Below are 24,367 nucleotides of genomic sequence, written 5' to 3'. Positions count from 1 at the left end.
AGCAAGTCTGATGATTCCCTTTTTCTCTTTATTACAGCAGCACTACTGTGCTGTTATCATTATGGGTCTGGCAGCATTTTTATTAGAAACTGCTACTCCAGGGGTTTATAACTTGGCAGTAAAAATTCACTCCAGAATGAACCTTGTCATGCAAGAGAGCTCTTATTTAAGCCCAAATGTCAGAAAATTATATTTATACATTTTTTAAAGTTATTTTAAAGCACATTCAATTGTTCAGACAATTGGACTACAACAATGGCTGGTAATTTGAGCCCCAGCACTGCAAAAAGAGCTTGCTGAATGTGACATTCAGAAATCATTTCCTAAAGCTTGTGGGCACTAAACTAAAATCTATGCAGGTTCCTTTACACAGAGTGCCTTAAGACGGGCAGTGTATTATCAACAGTGCTTAAATCTCTCACCAAGCTCAGTTTCTGTCTGCTCAGAGGTAAAGCCAATCCTTCATATCTCTCTGGCTGTATCAAAAACAACATTTAACACAGTTTCACACTGCTCAGGGTTCCAGAGCCTCTTAGGAACATCAGCACTCAGCTCTTACTGCGTTCCAGTGCAGGCTGCAGCAGATGCGCAACTTTTTAGCTCCTCTATAATCCCTAGCCAAAGAAATCCAAATAAGTATTTTCAGAGTGCTACAGAAAGCAGAGACAAATCTTCCATGACCTTGAATCATTCCAGGTTTTCTTTCTTCTTTACAAAACAGGGAAAGAAGGTAGCTAATTGCAAAAAATACAATGAGCTACACTTCTTTGAGTGCTCAAGTGGTCATATTAAAATGATATAAATGCTTAAGGTATGACCAGTAATAAAATCCCACTGCCAGAGGCATCTGCAATACAGCAGGAGATGGGACAAGGCCCAAGATGATTTTTGGCTGTGCTATACAGAGATGTATCCTGGAGATTCAATACAAAACATCAGTTCAACCCAGATTTTGGGGGTTGAAGGGTAATAGGAGAATTTGCCTCTTAAAAGGTGCCTGGTTCTGAAATGTGGTTAATGAAATTAATTCCCATAGACCCTCCAGAAAAGTTTTTTTTCTCTTTTCAAAAACATCAATTAATAGAGTAGCAACATTTGTGAATTCATTCTCTTTATTGCTCATTAGACTAAATTCTGGTCATTTTAACTGGAAGAGGACTCTGAGCAAATGATCACTTTTTCAGAGCAATTCCTGATTTGCTTTTACAAGACTGTTTCCTATGCAGCTGTAACCTACAGTAACTGTTGTCTGACAAGAGCATTTTAACTGAAATTGCCCGCATTACAGCTATAATAAAATCAGATTAGAAGATTAAGAAGCTGACTTTATGGTTCATCCTTCACTCCCCCCTCTTTAGGTGAGATTTCCATCATTTATTGTACTTTGTAACACATTAAAATACTGAAAATCAGAGGTTTTCATGCTGGCTCCCATAGAATCAGGCAAAACGTCTGCAAGCAGACAAGGTGAGTGAAGGAGCAGCCTTGCTGCCACGGAACAAAGATGGCTCAGGGACATAATGCAGCACCCAGAACATGAAAGGCAAGAAGGCTGAAGGCAGCATTTATCTGAGGGAACGCTGATAAAGTGAAACATTCATTTTAAAATTCAGGACAGCAAATAATTCAGGAGAAGGCTGAATTTCAACAGCTTTTCAGTTGTTTTCCTGCTCTAACACAGACTAAAACACAGACTTGAAGGGCAGCACCACCATCTGAGAGCTGAGAGGGTTCCTTTGAGCCACGCTCAGGGGAGGAATCCAGAGTGTTACAGGGATGGTCAGCAGTTGCATTTCTGGCTGAATTTGTAAGTCACTACATATCAGTGAAGGTATTGGCATTAATTTTATTGGCAAATGGATGGGCCTCCTGTCACTGGTTATAATTCTTGTGGCACCTCTGTTATTGCCTTCCAGTTTAGCATTTCAGTGACTGGAACAAGCCTGCTCAGGGGATGCTCAAGAACATCATTAAAGCCCTCCCATTTCTTCTCAGGAGCAGTTTTGTGGCTTTCTTGTTTCAGCATTTATGCCAAACAAAGCACTGATGTGGTTTCCTGACTTCTGGAGCACTTTGATGCAGAACCAGATCATAACACCTCTGCTGGGAGGAAGGACAGTATTCCTGAGAGGCTGGAACAGCTTTTGGAGGAGACCAAACATGTCCAGATAAAAGAATGAAGACCACAACTCCGCTTGAGTCACACGAAAACTTTAAAGAATGAAGTCCTTCTCTCACAAAGAAGATACGGGCATGTTTTAGCTTTAGGTGTGTGCTCAAAACTCACTGGCAGTGAATTAATTGCTGGATTTAACAGGATTGACTTCAGCATGCACTTCAATATTTTACTGAACTGGGAATTTTACAGATATCATTTAACACAAAAAGGTTTTAGCAATGAGCCAGGTGCATAGTACTTATGATCTTCTGAAACTTTTACCTACTGATGGGGAATTAACAAAAATGAGCTTCAGATTACTACAAGCCTGAATCCCCTTTGACTTCCACTGAAAATTCAACTCTTAATGAACTCACAACTCCCCACTTTGATAATGATTTCCATAATTCAGAGTTTGGCAACTAGAAACATATTCTGGAGATCTTCTACATCCCCACAGCTCTGCAAAGCTTATTAATGCATGGGTGGTATCCTAACAGATGTTACAAAGCAGCACTGTCTTAAAACACTTTAAAAATCCAAACTGATTTGCTGCAAATGCTACAGATTAGAAACAAGTATCAGAGAAATGTTCAAACCCACAGTTGTCCTTACTAAACAATTCTGTCCTCAAAATTACCCAGACTAGGTGGTCCGCAGACAAACTGTCAAGTGCCTAACTATTTCTGCATGTTTTGGGGGGATTTGCCTTTTAATCCATGAAGCAGCTCTGTGTTCTTACGATGCTCAGATGTAATCATTGTTCCTGTCCTGTAAGCTGGAGAAACATTTCTCAGGCAGCCACTCGAAGTTTCCCATCAGTAAATACTTTTGATGCCTCAGGTTTCAGCTTTTGTATTTCTCAGAATCTGTGCTGCTTTAGTGTGTGGGTCTGGGCTTCATATGAGGGGATGGTGAGCTCTCTGCACAGAGCAGGGAGACAAAACAATTCCTGCTCTAGCTGGGGACCAAGGACAAGTGATCCAAATCTCAGGCCCAAGAGCACAAACAACGTGGGCTGAAGAGAGAAGAACAAGAAGGATGGGACTGCATGGGCTAAAGCTGGAATCCAATGTGCAAATGGAGCAGAACTTTAAAAAGTGAGAGACCCCGTGAGCGCTCGTGCATTTTGTGACCATTTTGGTTCATCTTGGGTGCAGCCCTGGCTGGGCTCTTGTGCTGCCCAAGGTGGATCCATTGAGGCCTTTTAATAAATCCCTGCTTTATTCTTTAACTCTGTCCAGTCTCTGTTCTGGGTCAGCCTTCACAAGGCATCACTTTCACTGCACCACCTCAACCCCTGCTCATCCACAGCACTGCTGCTACTTTGCCATTTCAGGTACCTTAAAGCATTGCAATAAAACCACGTCAGCTTCCCCCAGTCCCAGGATGGGTGGGCACTAACATCTCTCTGTAACTCTTCAGCACCACAGACCACAGGCACCACAGACCTGCCTGTGGTTCAGGTATTTATTCTGTGGCTCTGCCTCAACAAAGGAAAGGTTACCTGCTTTCTTTGCTCTAAGGCAGTGATAGGAAAAAGTGAGCTAAAAAGAAATTCCAAGGGCAGTGTTGTTAAATATCAGTGGTGTTGGCAATGTGCTCCTAGACATTACATTCCTTCAGCCCTTCCTAACTCAGGATTTGTGTTTTGGAAGAAAATGAAATGTAAATCAGGCTGCCAATGCAGAGTGATTTCAACTGGCCCACAAAACGTTCTTGGCTGAAACAAAGAGAAATCCCCCAGTGCTCAGCAGTCCTAAATCAGACAAAACTCCCTCTCACATCACTGGGAAGAGAGCCAGAGAGAAGGGTGAGCACTGAAATCCACTCCTGTGGTGGGTGATGTCCCAGAGGAGCTTGCCCAGCACTCTCTGCGATTTCCCTGGGCTCTGGATTAGACCCTGACTGTGGGCAAAGCTCTGCACACACCCAGCAGCAGCTCCTCTCACAGCAAGCAGGGACAAGAAACCTGAGCTGACAATGAGCCAAAGTCCCCTCAGCTACAGCCACAGCCCCTCCTGGGCTCCAGAGCTATAGCCATTCAGAAAACTCCATTTTCTTTACACTGGCTACAGATTATTTCAGTTTTGGAAAGATGCTTCATGTTAATTTTTTAATATATATAATATATTTTTTTCATATATATATGAAAACAATATATATATAAAATATATATATATGCACTGTATTATTGGATACAATGTTTTCTTTAACAATTGATACATTATATTTATAAAAATGGTTAAAGAAACCATCTGATCACACCTAATATACAGAGCTATCAAATGACAAGCTATTTTTTCCCCTCAAAAAATATTAAAAATTCCTTTTACTTCACTGGTCTAAAAAATCTATTTAAAATCAAATTTTGACTTCTTATTCGTACAGCTAGCCACTCTATATGTTTTGTTTTTTTTTTAATGTTACCACATAGCTCACAAAGTACTTTTATTTTAAATATATTTTTAAACACTCATAAAGGGCTCAGTAGATCCTTACCTACATAAATTCCTGGCATTTCCCTGTTATCAATTAGAGACATTTTCCAAGTGCAGATGATAATTCTAAGTATTAGCATTTTAATAAAATTACTATGTTGAAGTTATTTTTAAAAGGGTGCAAACTGTCACTGACCAGTTATGCCACAGCTTCCCAAACCACTCAAAATGTGGGCAAAATGGGCAAATATCTGCACAACAAAGGTAAGGAATCATCTTTGCATTTGCCTGCCCTACAAACAACAGTGCTGGAATGCCTGCAGATGTGTTTTCCTGTTCCAACACAATGTCACAGGCAGTGGCTCAAGGAGGACAATTCTTTGATCAGCTGCAAGACAGAAAGTCAGAATTCACAAGCTCAGCTCAGGTGAAACATCAGCTTTTTCCCATGACATTACTGTAACGTCAATTATTGTAATGTCAATTATTGTAACATCAATTATTTGGTAAACCGGTAAATAAGTACCTGTGTCAGTTTGGCTTTGTCTGAGCAGGGTCTGACCCCAAGTGGATGGAGAGAGTTTGGTGAAATTGGGATTGTGCCCTTTGAGCAGACTGAGGCCACATTGGGCAGCAAAAGTGTGAGTGGCTGAACTCCACTTTTCTGGTATGAAAGGAGGGGATTGTGACCCTCCTGCTAATCTGTCTGATTTCAGCCAGTCCTTGCCCACTAGATATGGTGACAAAGATAAGAGAATAAACAGAATCCTGGAAGGAATGTCAAGTAGAAAGGGCAACATTCTCATAGCAGGCCAGTTCCCACACTGAATACTTCATTTTAATTGGATTTTCCCTGAAATTCGGACTTCCATGCATTTTATTACACTTCTTATGGGGTAACAGATACAAAATCTGTTACACCAGGTATTAGGATGCTTATTTAGAATATATGATGCCATGACCAGTTGGAATGGACCATAGAAAGCCCCATATTAGACACATCTTCCTGCAGTCAGGTGTGCAGTCAGTCTGTCCATCCTCTTTCCTGCACATCTCTTGGAGTGATGTCTCTATGGACAGTGTGCCCAGCACTCAGCCATCCCCCACTCAGGCACAAGAGCACCCCAAGATCCAAACTTGGGATTTGGAGGGGAAGCAGGTTTGCTTTGTGTTTTATGTTTTTCAATTATGATTTTTTCCTAGCTGCTCTCTCTTTTTAGAATATCCTAAACAGTGTCCAAAAAATGCACCACTCCCATAGTTCATGGTAGCAAGCAGATCGAACAACAGTGGGCTAAAACCTCAACATTTAAAACTATGGAAAGAAATACATCTGTTATTATTTCTTGCTCCCATAAAAGATGAGGGGAATGGGAAGAATTTGGGGGATGAGAATCAGAGTCATATGGGATCTATCAAAATGCATATGGTTTCTCTCTTATCTTTGTCTCTACAGCACATAAATAAATGAAATTCAGCCCAGAACTGCTGCACATAAATAACTGTAGGATAACATTATTAGGCCAATTTCTATGGCCAGCTGCAGACTAAAAGAAGATGACATTTTTTCTTGTTCTGTCCCTCAGCTCTCCAGTGTCACAGTCATATTTTCCAGAAAAATCCCTTCACCCAGGATTTTTCTCCTGGGAAACTGAGAAGCCTCACAGAAAAAGGAAAACAATAATTGTCTGATTTGCTCCTTCTGTGTTTTGCTCATGTGGAATGTGTTTGGAGATTGTTTACCCACAGGTGATTGTTCCATTGCATTCTGCTGTGAGTTGTTTTCACTCTTTGGCCAGTCAAGCTGTGTCAGGGCTCTGGAGAGAGCCACCAGTTTGCATTATTATCTTTTTAGCCTTCTGTAAGGCTAAAAGATAAGAATACTTTTTCTGTATTCTTTACTATAGTTTAGTTTAGTACTATTTAAAATAATATAGTATCATAAAATAATAAATTAACCTTCTGAGAACACGCCTTCATCATTCCTGCCTTCGTCCAGGCACCCTGCAAATACAATACTCCAGCAATAATCCTGGCTCACATCCACCCTTTTTCAGCACAGTTACAGCTCCATACAAAATGCTGGGTGGTTTGTGTTACCACATCATTCTTCTCACAACAGGTCCTTGATCTTACTGCTCCACACACTCAGCTTTGCTCCTGAGCCTGCTTTCCCTCCAAGTGTTTGGGTTCCTGCTCAGTCTCACTCTGCAGGAAGAGCTGGATACCTGGGAGTTTAAATGAACCCAGCACTTACACTGGCAACTGAATTGCCATTTTCATTCCTACTTTATAACAAGAGAGGACAGGTAAATTGTGCTCAGAGGTACTCTGAGGCACACAGGGAGAGTGTCTGGGTTCCTACACTGAGTTACACTGCACTGAGCTTCATTTGGAAATGTTAGGAATTCATTCACCCTCCTTGTGCTTTACTTCACTCAGCTCTAGGAAATGTCACAATCAGAGGGTTAACAAAATATTACACAATCTCAATACATCCCTCCCTTCTTTCCCCCAAAGTTGGAAATGAGTTGAATGTAAACTCAATTTTTTTCTCAAATGTAGTCCAATGTCATTAGATAGGAGTGCAGGATGGTACAAAGGATTTCTGCACACCTCTGGGCAATCCTTTACTGAACCAGGACTCACCACTTGGTTTGCTCTGCAATCCATGCCTTTGCTCTCCTCCTGCAATTGCTTCCATAGCCAAAATTTGGTTTAGTTTTCAGTCAGTTACTAAGAATAACTCAATTACCTAAGTTACAAAATTGAATCCTGATTTGTACCAAAATGCCAATCACTCTAAAACCAAGTCTCTAAAAATATTTTCACTAAAAGAAAAATATCCAAATTCCAGAGCGTCAGGGAAGAGCTGCTAAGAAATGTCAATACACAGAAAGTGCCTGGAACTGGTAGAAGAAACCTCAGAATCCATCACCCACTCATCATCACAATGACACATGTTAATGAGCACATCCCATCCCACTGCAGGTTTAAAAAAGTAGATTCCACTTCTGATCTTTGCTTTCCTGTCCATGATCCTCTCATACTCCACCATGACTACACAGAACATTTTTCTTATACATATGAGGGCACTTTCCAGTGGCCTCCCAGGAATCCTCAACAGTGGAGCAAGCCTTCAGGGATAAAGGAAAACGATTATTGAACTTTTAAGCCATATTCTTTCCCCTCATCCAATCTCAAATCCAATAAATTTAATTTATTCCAATATATGCTTCTGGGAACACTAGTTGAAAACTGGCAAATCCAGCAAACAACTCAGTTTTGGATCAGGGCTCTCTGTTTATCTCTACTCACCCACCAGGGTCCAACAGATGAGCTGATATAATCAGTGATCCCTGGAACTGCCACCAGGGCAGAAATTGCAGGATTTTCATCCCAGAAACCTTGTGGCAGGGTGAGCACCTTGAAATTAGCACTCCATCTGAAAGATTCCAATAAACTCCTCTCTTGCTAAGCAGTTTGGAGACTGAGATAAAAAACCCCAGTGAAGGGCAAATTCCTAAGGGGAAGTTTTTATTCACAGAATATCTGACTTGAACCAATTTGTATCATCCTGCAACTTCACCCTCTTCACCCTTTTATTTTGATAAAAATAGTTTTGCTTATCACAGAAGGGGCCTTTTGCAATTAAACCAGTAGTGTTCTGGTAGGGAAGAAGTTTAGCTCTGTTTGTTCTTTCAATACTCTACATCACATTTAAATCACATTTTGAAATCCTGCATTTTCACAAAACCCTATGTATCCTCCAAATTCACTCTTACTGTTAAAAGCAAGCAGTTATTTTGGGGTAAAAGAGGGGATGTGCACAGGTTTTTTTTTTTATGTTTAATTATTCCAGAAGGCTTGATTATTCCAAGACTCCAAGAAATTTCTTTTCTCCCTCACAAATATTTGGATGCCCAAATAGGACTCCAGGTTCAATCCGTGATGAAGGCTGCACGTGTTCAGTATTCTGACCCTGTCTCAGTACAATCACTACAGCAGATAATCCAACACCTGAACTTTCTCAGCTCTCCACATATGAAAAAAATTTAAAGTAGCACAATGCAGAAATTGAAGAATAAAGTGTTCAATATATTCATGCACACACTTTACATTTCTCTGTTAATCAACAGTAAAAACAGAGATCAGTACTTGGTCCTGGGCAGGACTGCATCAATTATTGCCTTGTTAGCATTTACAAAAAAAGGCTGAGGTCAAGACGAAAGAACATAAATAACAAGGAAGCAAATTGCAAAGCAGTAGAACTGCAGTGAGAGGCTCATATTGCACGAGGTGCTGAGCCAGCTCTTGAGCTGTACTCACAGCTTTGGTGAAGCCCATTAAACTGCATCTTTCCAGGAAGGGTTGTGATAAATATATTTGTGCTTTGTTAAAGATAAAATATAGTTTCTTAACACTTAGAGTACTTCATCCATCACTTGTGAATTGCAATTGTGACTCATGTGAACAGGCAGAAGTCCAATTAGCAAAGATGCAAAATGGCAGTAGTTTTAGGCAGAAAAAATCAGAGCAACCTGGTATATTAATAATGAGAGGAATAAGACTAAGAAAATCTTCATGACACCAGGGGTGTTCTGGGCTCTGTACCCTGCTCTATCAGTATCCCTGTGTCTGTCACCACATTTATATTTGCAATATAAAACTAATGACAGGAAACCCATGATTGATTTGCTTGGGCTCCTCCCAGAGAAGAATTCTCTTCTGCTATTTTGCTTATCCCATGCTAAATCTTTTTAAATAATTTAAAATATCTTCAGGTTTTCTTAATGACACAAATTAAGTAGTTCCAGATTCTTAGACACACGGTCTTTTAGCTTTGCTTTAAGAAAAATAGTGATTTAAAGCAGTACTTGCAAAGCATGCAGCCCAGTGCATGTGTCCCTACATGCTGTGGGACAGGCATTTAGACTCTGCCCTCGTTCAGCCCTGCTGTTCTTAACTCCTGCAGTTCAATCTGAGCTCACTGCCTGAAATATGTAAAATAATTTTCTGAAGAGTTTCCTGTACAATTTATTGATACTCACTTTTGTATGTTATGAATGTACAGGAGATTTTTCACACATTCAGCATCAAAATCTCTCCTGATGCACTCACAGCAACTGTGCCCAGAGTACCACAGCAGCTTCTACCAAGATACCACTGAGCAGGCACAAAGTCTCAAAAGGGCTTTTACCACCCTGGGTGTGAGACAGCAATCAAGTGCTCTGCCATCAGGAGCATCATTCCAACACGACACCTGAGGTTTATTTGATCAGCACTACAGAATATGCAGACAGTTCTCTACAAGCAGGCACACAGAGCCATTGTTTAATGCCACAAATGAAAAGCAAAATCAAAATAAGATTATTTAAAAATTTGATCAGCTGCACTGAGGGATTTAGACCCTCTCCCCAGTCTTTTTACCTGTTCTTAAGCCAAAGGCCTCAGTATAAAATTAGCACTGAAAGCAAAGACGAGTTTGTCCTGGGCTGATCAAAAGCAGCATGGCAAGCAGGGTGGGGAGATTTAATTCTCCTCTGCTACCCCACCTTCAAGAGATCCCAGCTGGAATACTGTCTCTGTGATTCCAGGGAATACATTTTACAGGCAGCCCATCTCCACTGAATGTGCCACATCCAAGCTGGATGGTCAGGGCCACTGTCCTCTTGTCCTGATGGTCTCCAGAGATGGGCTCACTCCAGATCTGCAACCAAGCCACTGCCCAGGAGAACAGAGGTCCCTGCAGAGTGAGCTGTGAACCACTGACTGTGACCTCATTACCTGCTTCAGGGCAAATTTGGGAGGAAACAGGGCTAAATAGATGAATGGGGGTAGAATTCAGCATCATAAAGTCACCCCAGGACGCCCCATGAAAGAAATCCTTCGGTGGATGTCATTGGGATCAAGGGGCCTCAGAAAGAAAGCAACACCTAAGCCAGCATTACACAGCACTCCAGCAGAACCAGTAGAAGTAGCTTGGTCCAGACAAATGTTCCCAAGGAATTGAAAATATATTTATTTGCAGGAAAAATAGAAAAGGTCAAATTCAACAAAACCTTGCACTCAGGCTTAATCAAGAGACTGCAGCAGGTTTTCATTGAGGCCCTGGTGTTAATGGAACTCAGGCAGAAAAGCAGTGTTCATCCCTGCAGTTGGGACTATTAGGGTTTTGGAGGTAAAATGAGACAACAGGATTTTGCAGGGAAAGCCACTGGTTTAGATCTCCTGATGAGAATTGCATTTTTTAGGTACAGTGCATCTTAGTTCAGATGCTCTTGTCAAGAAAATACTCAGTTTGTTTACAGACAATCTGCAGGGTTACCAAAGAGTTCTTTGAAAAACAGATTTTTACTTATAAATAGTATGGAAATATACAAAAGTGAGTGAAAACAGGAAAAGTCTGGAATTCCATGATGACACTTTTACAGTAATTCAAACTACAGCTGCAGTGATTAATATTTATGATCAGGTTATCTTTTCCCTCCAAAACAGTCTATTTTGTAATAATTCTTGAAGACAATATGCAGATACCATATGGTCCCAGAACATCTGGAGCCCAAAGCCATCTCTGTCAGAAGCACAGGATGTCACTCTGAGATTGCCCGGGAGTTTCCATATGATCTGCTGCCTCAGGGACTGAAAGAGCAATAACAATAAAGGGAACTGTGAGTGTTGCTTAATGTTTTCCAATGGATTGTGCACATTAGGAACAGCAATTAATGATTTGGTTTATAATGCTTCAGGGAATTACTGTCCGGCAAAATAATGCAATTTAAATTTGCAATAAAGTTTAAATGTGCAGGCATTTCATGGCAGCACACAGCAGTGATTTGCCAGAGGAAAACAACACTGTTATTGCAGCCACATCCAGATAATCCACAGAAAAAGCCATATCAACCCTTAAGTGATTTGATTATACTCTCTTACTGTTCAAGAGTCCTCAAAGGCATATTCAAAAGCAAATACACCTCACTAAAAGAGCACAGGAGCAAAAACCCAGCACAGAGTTAAAGAACTCTTTTTGAGTTTTTAAAGGTAGTGCTGCAGTCTTCTCCTCTAAATATACTCCCCAAAACTTGCAATTATCTTTATTATTCTATTTTTAAAGGTGCCTGTATCACTTAGCATCTGGCACCATGAGAAATTAAAAATCAGACCCATGAATAACCTATATAAGAAATAGCTCCATTTGGCTAAACTTCCCTTGGCCATTTCTTCTAAGAGTAAGAATGCTTGGGAGCTGCAAGTAAAATATTCAAATTAGTACCTCCCTGTACCTGCAGCCCTAAATATTTGAACTTTCCCTCCTAAAAGTGCTCATAAATATAATGTTGTACACCATGTCCTGCAGTCAATACAGCCAAAGCCAGAGAAGAAAATTCTGGAGGGAAAAACTCCTAAAACAGAGCTTCTCTACTTAGGCAGACCTAAGCTTTTCACCACCAAGGGGATGTTGTAAAGTTTGGCTGTACACATTAAATGACATTTAAAATACCTTTCCAAACACTAAACACAGGCACTTGAACTGAACATCTCAAACTTAATCTCTCCCATTTCTACTCCACATTCAAGCTGTCCTTTTTAACCAGTGTATTTCTTTTGACCTGCTCAGGAAAATCCTTTAATGAAGCTGTTTAGAAACTGGGAAGGATAACTGGAAATATTTTCAAGGAAAACTAAATATATTTTGATACTGTGTAAGAATTACACTGAAATGTGTTTATGCAAGCTTGGTCAAGGTATTGTAAATGGGTAAATATTAATTATTATTTTACAGAAAAATAATTTTAAAGAAGAGTTTTAATGAAAACTTCAAAACTTCTGCAGAAAATTGTTGAGCACCTTGAATGGGCTGACATTTATCAACAACAGAGGTGACATGCTCAGACTTGCTTTCTTCCAATAGTACGCTGACATCTTCAACATATCTCTGAATAAAGTTACCCTAGTGTCTCCAGCAGCTGACAAAAATGCACTGATGGATTAAAAAATCCTAAATATTTCTCACAGAGTAATCACAGGGAAGTTATTCTTCCCAGCATGCCTCGCCTGCAGCAGAAGAGCTTTCATCTTTTTTTTCAGAAGAGTCCTCATCATCCTGCAATGCAAAGTCATTCCCATATTTCATGTGCTGCTTCTCCTGTCTGCAGCAGTTTTCTCAGAGCAGATTCATCACACCACACTATTTCAGGGACAGTTCTCTTGGCAGCTGGACTTGCATGCCAAAAGGCACCACACACTCCTCTGGGGCCTCATCCTCCCAATGACCATCATCCCTCCCTCCAACAGCTCCAAGCAGGACATGGCCACGCTCCCCTGACTGGACACACCTGACCACGCCAGAGGTGACCTGATTCCACACCCAAATGCAAAAGGATAGAGAACGGGGAAACCCTCCTGGCAAAAATTAAACTGCTTTGGCCTTGTCTTCTATGGCCTTGTCTTCTATAAAATTCTTTCCATGTCTTCCAACGACCATGTCTTCCACAGTCCATCCCCTGGAGCAGGAATGCTTTCCATTGCCATATTTAATTACTAATCATGGGAGGTGAAGTGAAATCAAGCAAATAAGTCATTAACTTCTAGCATTAACTTTCTGAAAAATCAGTATGGAGTTTAATGAATAAATTCAAGCCCAGATTCAGAGTAAAATTCACTTTGCCTAAGTCTCTCATTGCACTGGCAGTGACTTACACCCTGCCCCAGAACAGCAGAAGTTGAGCTCCATCAGCACACCTGAGCTGTGCACGTACCTGTGGGCATCTTCACTCAACTCTCCAATTCCAATTCTGGGATGGGCATCAAGGTATCCATCTGATCCAACACATTTTATAGCTCAAGTCCCACCAGGAGAGCATAATCTACACCAACTTGAAATGCAGTGAAAGGCAGTTTTCTCAGCTCTGTAGGACAACAGCTCTGACAGCATTAACATGATGGGGCTGTTGGTCTGTTTTATACCACAAAAACTCAGCCTTGTGTGAGCAGGACATTACTATTGTATACAACACACACCTGGGAACAGAAATAAAGGATATTTTAATGTTTAATGGCACAAGGATGTTTATTCAAAAAACCCTCAAAGGGCAATATTAATACAGCAATGTGCCAAAGGACCCTCAGTAGCCAAGTCCCTGTTATAAAATATTTGTGCTGCAGGAGCTGGGGGGGTAGGACATGCCCCTCCTTGACTCCTGACAGAGACTGACTCATCACAAATCAAGAACTCCCTGGAGATCCCTATTTTAGTGCCCAGAGGAAGTGTCTCTCCATGTTATCCCTTATATTTAATATCTTCTTCCCACAGTGGCTTAGCAAACCAGAGTGCAGCAGCTTGCCCTGAGTGCAGCCAAGGGCTGAACTTGGTTGCCTCATGTGAATCTTGCTGTGCCTATAAAGGTGATGTCACAGAAGATGTGTTTCTGGGCACTTCCTGCAAACCACTGCAGAGAATCCTGTTTCATATCTGTGTCAATGAATACTCATGAACATTCATCAACAATTAAACAGTATGAAGCTAATCAAGCATTACTATCAGCAGATCACAGCAATTCCCATTTGTTTCAAAAATCTGTGCTTACAGAAGAATGCATATGTTTGTGCTTTATGTCTGCAACCAATATGCACATGAATTATTAATGTGCTATAAAATTAGTATATTTTGGGGGGGTCGGGGGGGAATGGGTTACCTAAGGCATTTTCATATAAATGACTGCAATTTAACTTTCAAAATCATTTCATTTTTCAACACTCTGCTCACTTCACATTGAAGTCTATACATAAGATTTGGCCAAGCATGTCACAAGAAACTTCACACTTGTAAACGATTAACCCATGAAGACCCAGCATGGATTGAGCACAGAAGCAGCAGCCGTGTAACACCAGGCAGACAGCAGTCACCCTCTGGAGTTTCTTAACAAGTTTCTGCATGAGCAGCTCCAGAAAGCTGAAGCCAATTCCCATGATGCTTGGATGGTCTGTTCAGCAGGAGCACATCACTGCTCTTCCACACCACTGCTCTAAGCTGTGCACTAGGAAAACCTCCCAGACAGCCCTGCCCACGTGCTGTCACCACGGGGAGCGAGGGTGGCTGAGCTGGGCTGGCCACTGCACTTCCCTCTCCTCTGTCACACTCTGCTCCCAGCACCACACAGCTTAACTGGATGTGGAGGAAAGGATCTGATAGCCAAAGAATCCTTACATTGTGGCATTCACATTCTCTGAAAAATTCTTTCGCTCAGGGCTTTTCTCCTGGGAAGCTGAAAAGCAGCAAGAGAGGCTTCAGAGTAAAGGAAAGCAATTTTTATTTCATTTACTTCCCTTGTGTTGTGCTCATGTGGAATGTGTTTAGAAATTGTTTACTCAAAGGTGGTTGCTTGATTAGATTCTGGTGTGAGTTGTTTTGACTCATTGGCCAACTTGGGCCAAGCTGTGTTGGGACTGGAAAGAGTCACAAGTTTTCATTATTATGTTTTTAGCATTCAGTAAGTATCTTTTTTTGTATACTTTAGTATAGTTTAGTATAGTATAGTATTCTTTAATATAATATAGTATAATAAAGTAATAAATTAGCATTCTGAGAACATAGTCAGATGTGTCATTCCTGCCTTTGTCAGGGTTCTTTGATTACAATATTACATGCCTGAGATACTGTTGTAGGCAGTATGTTCTTCTCCCACTCCTCCTCATGTCCCTCCAGTTCAGCAATCCCATGATTCTCACAGAAAGACAAGCCTCATCTTCCCTCAAAAAAAAGCCCCAAATCATCATCATTAAAGACCAGTGTATATGGAATAAGAAGGCTCCTAGACACCTGACAAATTAATTCTCTTCCTCATCGTGTCTTGTTTCTTTCCATTGAAGGCTGAACTTAGTGTCTGATGCCTAAGTATCACAATCTGGTAACATAAAGCAAGTGCAAGAAGAAAAAAAAAGTGGTCAAAATAAGGAATTGTGGATTTGTCTGCAGAAAAGTAATGAAAATGGATTGAAGTAGCTGAAGCAAAATTCACACACTAAGTGCAGGTGAATGCTTTAATTCCATACTGAATAAACCCAAAGAAAAATTCTGCCTGCAATAGGAGGAGCTGACTTGTTCAGCCTTGGAGAACAAATGGTTTGAAACAGAATATACAGCAGTGGTCCAAACACCCCCACCTCAGCCAGGATTTCCTGCAGATGCTTTCTGCTCAGTTCCCACAGGAGGCTTCCTCATTTAGTGGTCTGTAATTCCTGAAGATGCCATTTCCAAGATGTGAAATGTGATGTACATCTGGCCACAGCTGTGTCAGATGGAAACATCCTCTTTGGAATCTTTAAAATGCTCCTCTGGTCAAAGAAACATGCAAAAAAAAAAAAAAAATAGGCAAGAATTTCTTTCAAGCAGGTTCCTGCCCCTAGAATGAGCAGTCATGGAAGCCCTTTGGTTTCCACAGGGCATGTGGGTGGGAGAATAAAGAGGAAAAAAAGGAAAGCTCATTTTGAAAGTCTTGTTGTTAGAAAGTTCATGGAAGGCAATTTAGTGATTGAAAAAAAAAAGTCACTAAATAAAACCTACACTTGAGGTGATGATTCTGTAATAACAGAAACATAAAAGTTTTATAGTCAGCTTCAGCTGCCAGAAGAGTTTCTATGTTATTAAATCAGTGTTCAGCAGATAAGGTAACACTTCTATCTGTAGGGCAAGCTTTGTCCAGTTTAATTTTTAAACCAGTTCAGTGTATGTCTCTCACTGTGTTTCTTCCTCATCCTCTTGTTTCCAACACAGAACTACTATGTACAGACAAATGATCTTGCCCTCAAAACAGAATTATGGTTTCCAACAGGTAAAGCCTCTGCATAGGCTTTGAAAGCATTACAGCTCCTGTTTCCTGAGAAGAATGTATGATAAAGTCAAGCCATGAATTTGAAAGATTAAACAAAGGCAAAGAAACTGTGATTCTGTGATTCAAAAAATACGCAGAGCTAACAATCTCCACTCTGCTGATTTTTACACATTCCACAAATCAGAGAACGATCAAATGTGAGCTGCTTCTGCCTGAAGTTCACTGCCAAATACAAAACTGCACCAATGTGTGCTGTGGTTAATTCCTCATTAGAAAAAGGAGGCCCCAATGCAGTTGGGAACATGCTGGTCAGCACCCTGTTTGTCCAGAAAATGAAGTATTACCAAGTCAAAAGAACTAATTTCAGGGCATGAAGAAAACGTTTTATCTGTTTTTATGTTCCCTTTTCTCCATGTATTCAATGAAGATTTTTTTCTTTTGGTGTTTGACCTTCACAGGCTCAAGGCCAGGGATTGTTTTACAGGTATGCACAGCACTCAGTACAACTGGCCTGGTTCAGTCGAAATTGTAGCAAAAAATGCAACACAAGTTATCACAGGTGAAATATTTCAATTTTTTTTCCAGAGGCAAAAAAATTAAAAGGCAAGCTAGAGGACAATTCACTATTGCAATTCATCTTCTAAGGAAAAAGAAAAAAGAAAAATCTGGCTTTGATGATTTTCCCTCCTGGGGCAACTGGGGACACCAGAGGAGTCATATTGGCATTTCCCCACAAAAGATAGTGGTGGTCTAATTTACTGCTGCACAGCACAGTGAAGCACAGAGCCAAAGCTGTCTGTGCTCCTGGCAAGAGCCTGGTGATCACTCATCTAATCCTCAAAGGGTGACAAATCTGTAGATTTCCACTTGAAAAGGCAACAAACTGTTCTGAGGAGTAACTGCTAAGTGATAGGTATGGGAATACTTTGATTTCTGCAGGTGAGAAAAAGAGAAATCAAGCATTGTCAGAGTGAAATAACCTTGTGGCTCACCAGTAAACCGAGCACCTGTCCGTGCCTGGCTGTGGAGGGCTGAAAGAACTGCAACACCATCTGCTGAGAGGCAAAGCCAGCCAGAAGGGGTGTGCTGAAAGCATCCAGATCTCCCAGGGTCACAGAGAAGCCAAACGCTCCCTGCTTTGTGTGTTAAGCCATTTTGAACGCTTTGATGCTTCTAAAGTCTGCTGTCTTATCAACACAGCTTTCTCCTTTGAATTGTCAGACATGACCTTCTCAAGGGAACCTGCACTTCTGACTGCAAATCGACTCTTCAGCTGTGCTGAGGAGCCAGGGGGATCTGTGCTGCTTTCCCACTCTGGGTGATCCAAAAGCCAGGGGCTCTTGCTGTTTGCAGCATGGGTCTGGAGAGAGCCCGCGGTGGGTCAGCAATGCTCTTCCTCGTCACCTTTGAGTCAGGAACGGGTGATAAGTGACATATTCTGGGTCTCCAGAAGGCTAATAATCCAATTTATTAGAAACCCATTTCTTTTTATACATTATTCAGATACAGGTGGACCTGACTAGTCTTTTAATCAACACGCTGTGGCCATTAGCTAATTAAGAAACCACCCTCTGGTAAACCACCTTATGAGAAACAACTGTTCAAAACACCAGCTGCAAGATTGTTTTCATTCTTGCTCTCAGCCTTCCCAAACTGCCCAGAACAATTCCTGGGAAGGTTTATCTGGCTTTCTCTCTCTGACCAGGCTGTCTCAACCATACTTCCTCAAAGAAGGGAGCACCTCTTCCTGTTACCAGGTGTCCCAGACTGCAAGGCAAGATGTATTCTATTTGCCATCTGTATGGCAGCTGTCTTCTCTCCAGTGGGCAGTTTTCCTGTTCTCTTCCACAACCACTCTTCCCTCCAGGGGAACATCTGCTGATAAGAGGCTATTGAGTGTCACTGCACGGCTGATAAGAACTACAGCATCCCATTGGGAAATGCTCCACCCAGAGGGAGGAGCCAAGCATTCCTACCTGGATAGAATCTGGAGATTCTGCAATGTCTATTTCTATTCTGGAAATAGAAGCACAGCTTCTCCACTGGATTTCCCAGAGGAAAAAAAGAGGCAGCTGCGTCTTCTTCCACTGGATCTTCAGAGGAAGACTACACCTTTCTACAGGATCCCTGCTCCAACAGAATCACACCTGACACTCCAGGAGAACTGCAGCCACAATTCCAACTGGACTGCTGCCAGCGCCCTGACCAACAGGCTGTCAGGTTGTGTTCTGACTCTGTCAGTGTTGTTTTGGTTTACTGCATTGTTTATTTTATCCTTTTATTTTCTTCCCTATCAAAGACCTGTTATTTCCTGCTCCCACACTTTTTGCCTGAGAGCCCCTTAATTTAAAATTTATTGCAGTTTGAAGGTGGGGAAGAGATTTACATTCTCCATTTCAGGAGAGGCTCCTGCCTTCCTTAGCAGACACCTGTCTTTCCAAACCAAGACACCATGGGCAGATAAAATGAGGTGCACACTCAGCAGGTGATTGCACTCCTCCAGCACTGCGCCAAGGCCGCAGGGATCAGCAATCTGTGCGTGCAGAGGCAGCAGAGGGCACTCAGCCAGCTCCTGCTGCGAGCAGGCGGATGCTTCAGTGGATGCATTACCAGTGGGAAGTTTTCCTTTGGGTGACATTCACAACGTGCATGGCATGCTTGGTCGCCCCCAGTGAGCTGGATTTAATTTCATTAAATTACTTCTCATTTTAATTGAATGCAGCAGTCTATGATCAATAAAGGGAAGCGTTTTCCTAACCGTTGATCACTAACTCATAAAGATGCCAGGCTTCTCCCAATAACACTGATGGGCTGCTTTGCCTGATTGTTTTTAATGTATGCTAAAAAATGGAAATTGAAGAAAGCTCTTTCTCCATACCTTGCAATAGGCTGTTAGATGGCTTCCATTCATATCACTGCACCACTCTACATCCAGATCTATTTGAAGATTGTGCAGCTGTGTAAGGAGTTTCCACAGAGAGACACAGGAGGAAAGGTGTGATACAGCATTTCATAGCTCCATATAAGATCTTCATCCAGCAGTCTCTGTGTTTGATTGAGAAACCAAAGTCTGATAGGATCTAGAGACCTCAATATCAAATTGTCATTCTAGGAGGGGGTAAATGCAGTTACAGATAATTGCTATGAAATCAAAAAGCACAGTAGGCAGAGAAGCAAAGCAGTGAATTGGTATGGTTCACTTCTGCCAACTCACATACAAAAATAAAATAAAGGGTGATTTTGTGCCAACTTTATATCCAGTCCAGGAAAACATAATTTAGCATAAACTTTTTCAGAAGAAACACTATAAACTGCTTTGAATAACCCCACAGAAATATGATAATATACCCTTACCTCACCCAGACACAACTGCCACCACACAAATACAGTAACAGCAGAATTATAGGTTCAGAAAAGCAAAACAAGGTGATACTGCTAACTCTGCTGTGCAGGGATTGCCAGGCACGAGGCACAGGAGACTCAGGTTGCTATGAAGGTGCAGAGCATTTTCCAAGATAGCTTCTGACCAGCTCCTTGTCCCTCCTCAGTGCAACAGCAGGGAGGCTGCTGTCACATGCAGCTCAGTCCTACCCAGAGCTCCAACAGAGAGCAAACCCCAGCAAGACAGGCATACACTGAATCTTGCATTGCTGGAGATTGGATTTCATGTGCACCACCTCAGAGATCAGCTAAGTGTGTTTTCTCTCAGCTGTCCTCTGAGGCTCTTCAACTTGTGTGTGGTTCAGAGAAAGCTTTCTGATTAGCTTTTTTTCATTAGAAGAGCATTTACAAATACAGGACAGAAGCCACCTCTAAACAAAATCAAAAGTTTTCAGTAAGCACCAGATTTACCTTGGCAACAATATTTCCTATCCCTTTTTCCTCATTAGTCACAAATTTCAGTTCATGGCTGTATACTGTAAATGGAAAGATTTGGAATGAAGAAGATGGAATAAAATACCATCTTTTAAATATGCAATACTGAGTTTATAGCTCTTTTCCCTCTGGCATCTTGTCAGCATAAAATAAAAAGGCTCAGGAAATCTAAATGAGAAAAGCCTCACTCCCATACTTTATCAGTGAAGAATTTCCATGGCAATACTGCTTTGAAGCTAAATGGTTTTATTTATAGATGAAGCAGTTTTCATAGTTCATTTGCCTTTTCTCCAGATTACCATAACCATACATGATCAGTTGTTAAGATCTACAGATATTATCTGTGCAGTGCCAGCAATTCACTTAATTATTTGAAATATGAAGTGATAAATAAATTAAGTGCTCATGCAACTTGCCAGGCTCACACAGCAGACTGCAGGGGGATGCAGGGATACAGAGTGGGGTGTGATGGTACAGAATGAAAACTCCTATGGCCACTTTGTAGAAATATCTAATAACAATGTGGAGAGTGGCATGAATAGGGAGCAAATGGAAGGCTTGGGTTTGGGAACACCAGTAGGAACAGCAGGGATAAAAAGGGTGTCAGGTGCTGACAACCCAGATGAAGACAAGGCAGGATATTGAAATACAGAAAACCCATGAAGAGATCTGCAGGGGAAGACACAGAGTAGGGGGAGAGACAAGTCAACACCTTGATAAGGAAATAAATAAATCCTACCTAATGGAAAGAAGGGGGGGGGTTACAATACACAAAAGGAACACGCCTACTCAACTACACAACTACTCACAACTTCCTGAAGGGTACAATCCAGGCTCATTCAACACCAGCACATACTTAAATTATCCTTAGGAAGGTTTCAGGGTGCATAATGAGAACCAGGGATCCAGCACAGTTTGTCCTCTTTGTTTTGAGGGATCCACATGGGAAACCTGTCTTAGTGCCTGGATGCTGGCATGTCCACATGCATCTTGGTGCTCGTGAGAGCATGAGTGAAGTAGCATTTGTTTTAAAACAAAATAATCTTCTTCCCCCACTGATAATTATCATATTATTTCAACATTAATTGCTCCTCCTTCCCTTGGAAAATTATAAAAGATAGTTCCACTTCTGCCTTCAACTTTGACATGGGGGAAGGCAGGAAAGAAAGAACAGCCCACAAGTTCTCCAACACATTGAAAATAAAAGCAATAAAGATGGGGAAATCATCTTTATTAAAGATGGGGAAAGCAAGAAATATGCTTTTGGTATTTGTTTCCTGGTAGAACCACTGTCAGTTCCTCTAGTAAAGGAATAATACATGTAGCATTTAATTTGCAGAAACCTGTGATTTAGCTCAAATATTTGAGTGCTGCCTGCAGCTTTTCAAGAAATTTCTTTGCTCATATTCCTAATGGACATTCCCACACATTTACTCTCTTAACAATACAACTTTGTCACCAAAGCCCATGAGGTGGCTTTTTTTTTTTTTTTTTTTTTTTAATTTTTTTTTTTTATTATTCAGGAACCCTATGCCCGAAAAAATGGAGAAAGCTTCAGGCTCCCAGCCTGAGCTGGACCCCAGGCTGGGCCACCCAGGACAGGGAGAAGTGCAGCATACTTTGGCCTTGATTCCATCAAAGTCAGGACTTCAAACCATGCCAGCCAGAATGGAAAGGCAATTTTCACCAGGAATACATCCCGCAAACAGGAATAGCAGTAAGGACACAGCCTCACTGCCTGAGGTACAGGTGCTACAGCCAGCACACAGGTGGGGCAAAGGCTGCTGCTGTTGGTTTCAACCAATTTCTCCGCCACTGGGATTACCCGTCAGGAGAGGGACCTTTAACTGACTCTTGATGGACACAACAAACACAAGCACCTTTCCTACAGAGGGACTGCTCAGGGTATTGACAGCTGCTTTGTTTACCATGGTGAAAAAAGTGTCCAAGAACTAAGAGGTGCTTTCAGTTTTACCAAAGAGCCCAGCACATATACCTAAAGATTAAGTGAAAACCATCAATTGTGTCATTCTTGCAATAATTTAATGCACACTACAGGGCCATCCAAAAATCTCGTGAAAACAACACATACTCTTTAGCTCCAGTAACCATATTACTGGAAATAGATTTTGCACAATCCTCCTTCAAACAGCCATTTAAACCCCAGGCTTAAAGGAGATTATGCTGTTTGCTGATTTAAGCTGAAAGGGAAGCTTGTTCCAGTCATCTGGAGGCTCCAGAGGCAAAAGCTCATCTGCCAAATTCCCTCTTTATCCAACTACAATGTACAGCATCTAAATTGTGATGATAATCTTGAAGCAAAACTACTTTGCTTTCAAAGATAGTGTTAAAGTCAGTTTCTAAAGCTTTTCTGGCTTTCCTAGGGATTGTTTCAACTTTGGTCTAATGGTGGTATGATGTTGCCTTATCTGCTTGATCTATGAAAGCTGATTTACTTCAATATCAGTAAAGGTAACCCTTGTGGAGCCCTTCATCTTGAACCCAAAACACAGAGGCCAGTTGGCTTCTCACAGGTACAAGCTGCAGAAAGGGGGAAAACAGAAAGCCCCATGTAATGAGGGGTTGCTGTGGGACATAAATGCAGAATTTCTGTCTAGTTCTGCTGCCCAACCCTCACACTTTCCTGCTCACATGCAGCCCCCCACTTGCAGAGAAGGGGCCCCCAGTATGGATCCACCTGCAGAGCTGCATCCAGAGCTGGGGTCCCCAGCACAGCAAGGACAGGCTCCAGGCACCAGGGTGATCAGAGGGATGGAGCAGCTCTGAGGAAGGGCTGGGAGAGCTGGGATTGTTCAGGCTGGAGAAGAGACCAGGGGTGACCTAACTGTGTCCTTGCAGTACCTGAAGGAGCTGACAAAAAACATGGAGAGAGAGGGTTTACAAGGGCATGTAGTGACAGGACAAGGGAGAATGTCTTCACATTGACGGAGAGAAGGTTTAGATTGGATATTGGGAAGAAATCCTTCCCTGTGAGAGTGGTGAGGCCCTGGCACAGAGTGCCCAGAGAAGCTGCCCCTGGATCCCTGGAATCCATGGAAATACTTGTCCAAGGCCAGGCTGGACAGGGCTTGGAGCAACCTGGGATAGTGGAAGGTGTCCCTGCCCATGGCAGGGGAGTGGAAAGAGATGATCTTTAAGGTCCTTTCCAACTCATGATTCCATGATTTTGGTGCTTGTCACATTCACATTCTCTGAAAAAATCCATCCACCCAGGCTTTTTCTCCTGGGAAGCTGAGAAGCCTCAGAGGAAAAGGAAAACAATTCTTATCTCATTTGCTTCTCCTGTGCTGTGCTCATGTGGAATGTGTTTGGAGATTGTTTACCCACAGGTGATTGTTCCATTGCATTCTGCTGTGAGTTGTTTTCACTCTTTGGCCAGTCAGGGCCAGGCTGTGTCAGGGCTCTGGAGAGAGTCACGAGTTTTCATTATTATCTTTTTGGCATTCCATAAGTATCCTTTCTGCATTCTTTGGTATAGTATAGTATTCTTTAATAAAATATAGTATCATAAAATAATAAATTAGCCTTCTGAGAACATGGAGTCAGATTCATCATTCCTTCCTTCGTTGGGACATCCCTGCAAATACAATAGGTATTTATTCAGCCCCTGTGGTTCAGTTGCTGCCTTCACTCCAGAGAACAGCCATGCTCCCGTCTAGCAGCAGTGGCCAAGGCAGATGGAGCCCTCCTGGTCATCCCTCCACAAATACCAGCCCAGTGACACACCACAGGGCTTCCTTTCTCTACCACACTCCATTAATTAGAGACCAATCCTTCCTTCTCCAAGCAAAGTAAGTATTTACACTCCTGAGAATAGCAGAGTCCAGGCCTCATAAATGTTCTCCTCTTGTTCTTATCACCGGAAGGAAATGGGACAAATCCCATACAGATCTTCAGGGTTAATGGACACCTGGAGATGTTCAGACTAAAGTAGGAATTACTGTCATTGTCCTTCACACCACTTCTTTACAAATTCCCCTGTTCTTTTTGGTATTTCCTACTGAAAAATGTAATCCTACCAATGGAGAGAAGCCGGGGGG

Source organism: Pyrgilauda ruficollis, unplaced genomic scaffold (assembly GCF_017590135.1).
Source record: "Pyrgilauda ruficollis isolate IOZ18807 unplaced genomic scaffold, ASM1759013v1 scaffold79, whole genome shotgun sequence".
NCBI classification, from domain to species: Eukaryota; Metazoa; Chordata; class Aves; order Passeriformes; family Passeridae; genus Pyrgilauda; species Pyrgilauda ruficollis.
Note: the sequence above shows the minus strand (reverse complement) of the source record.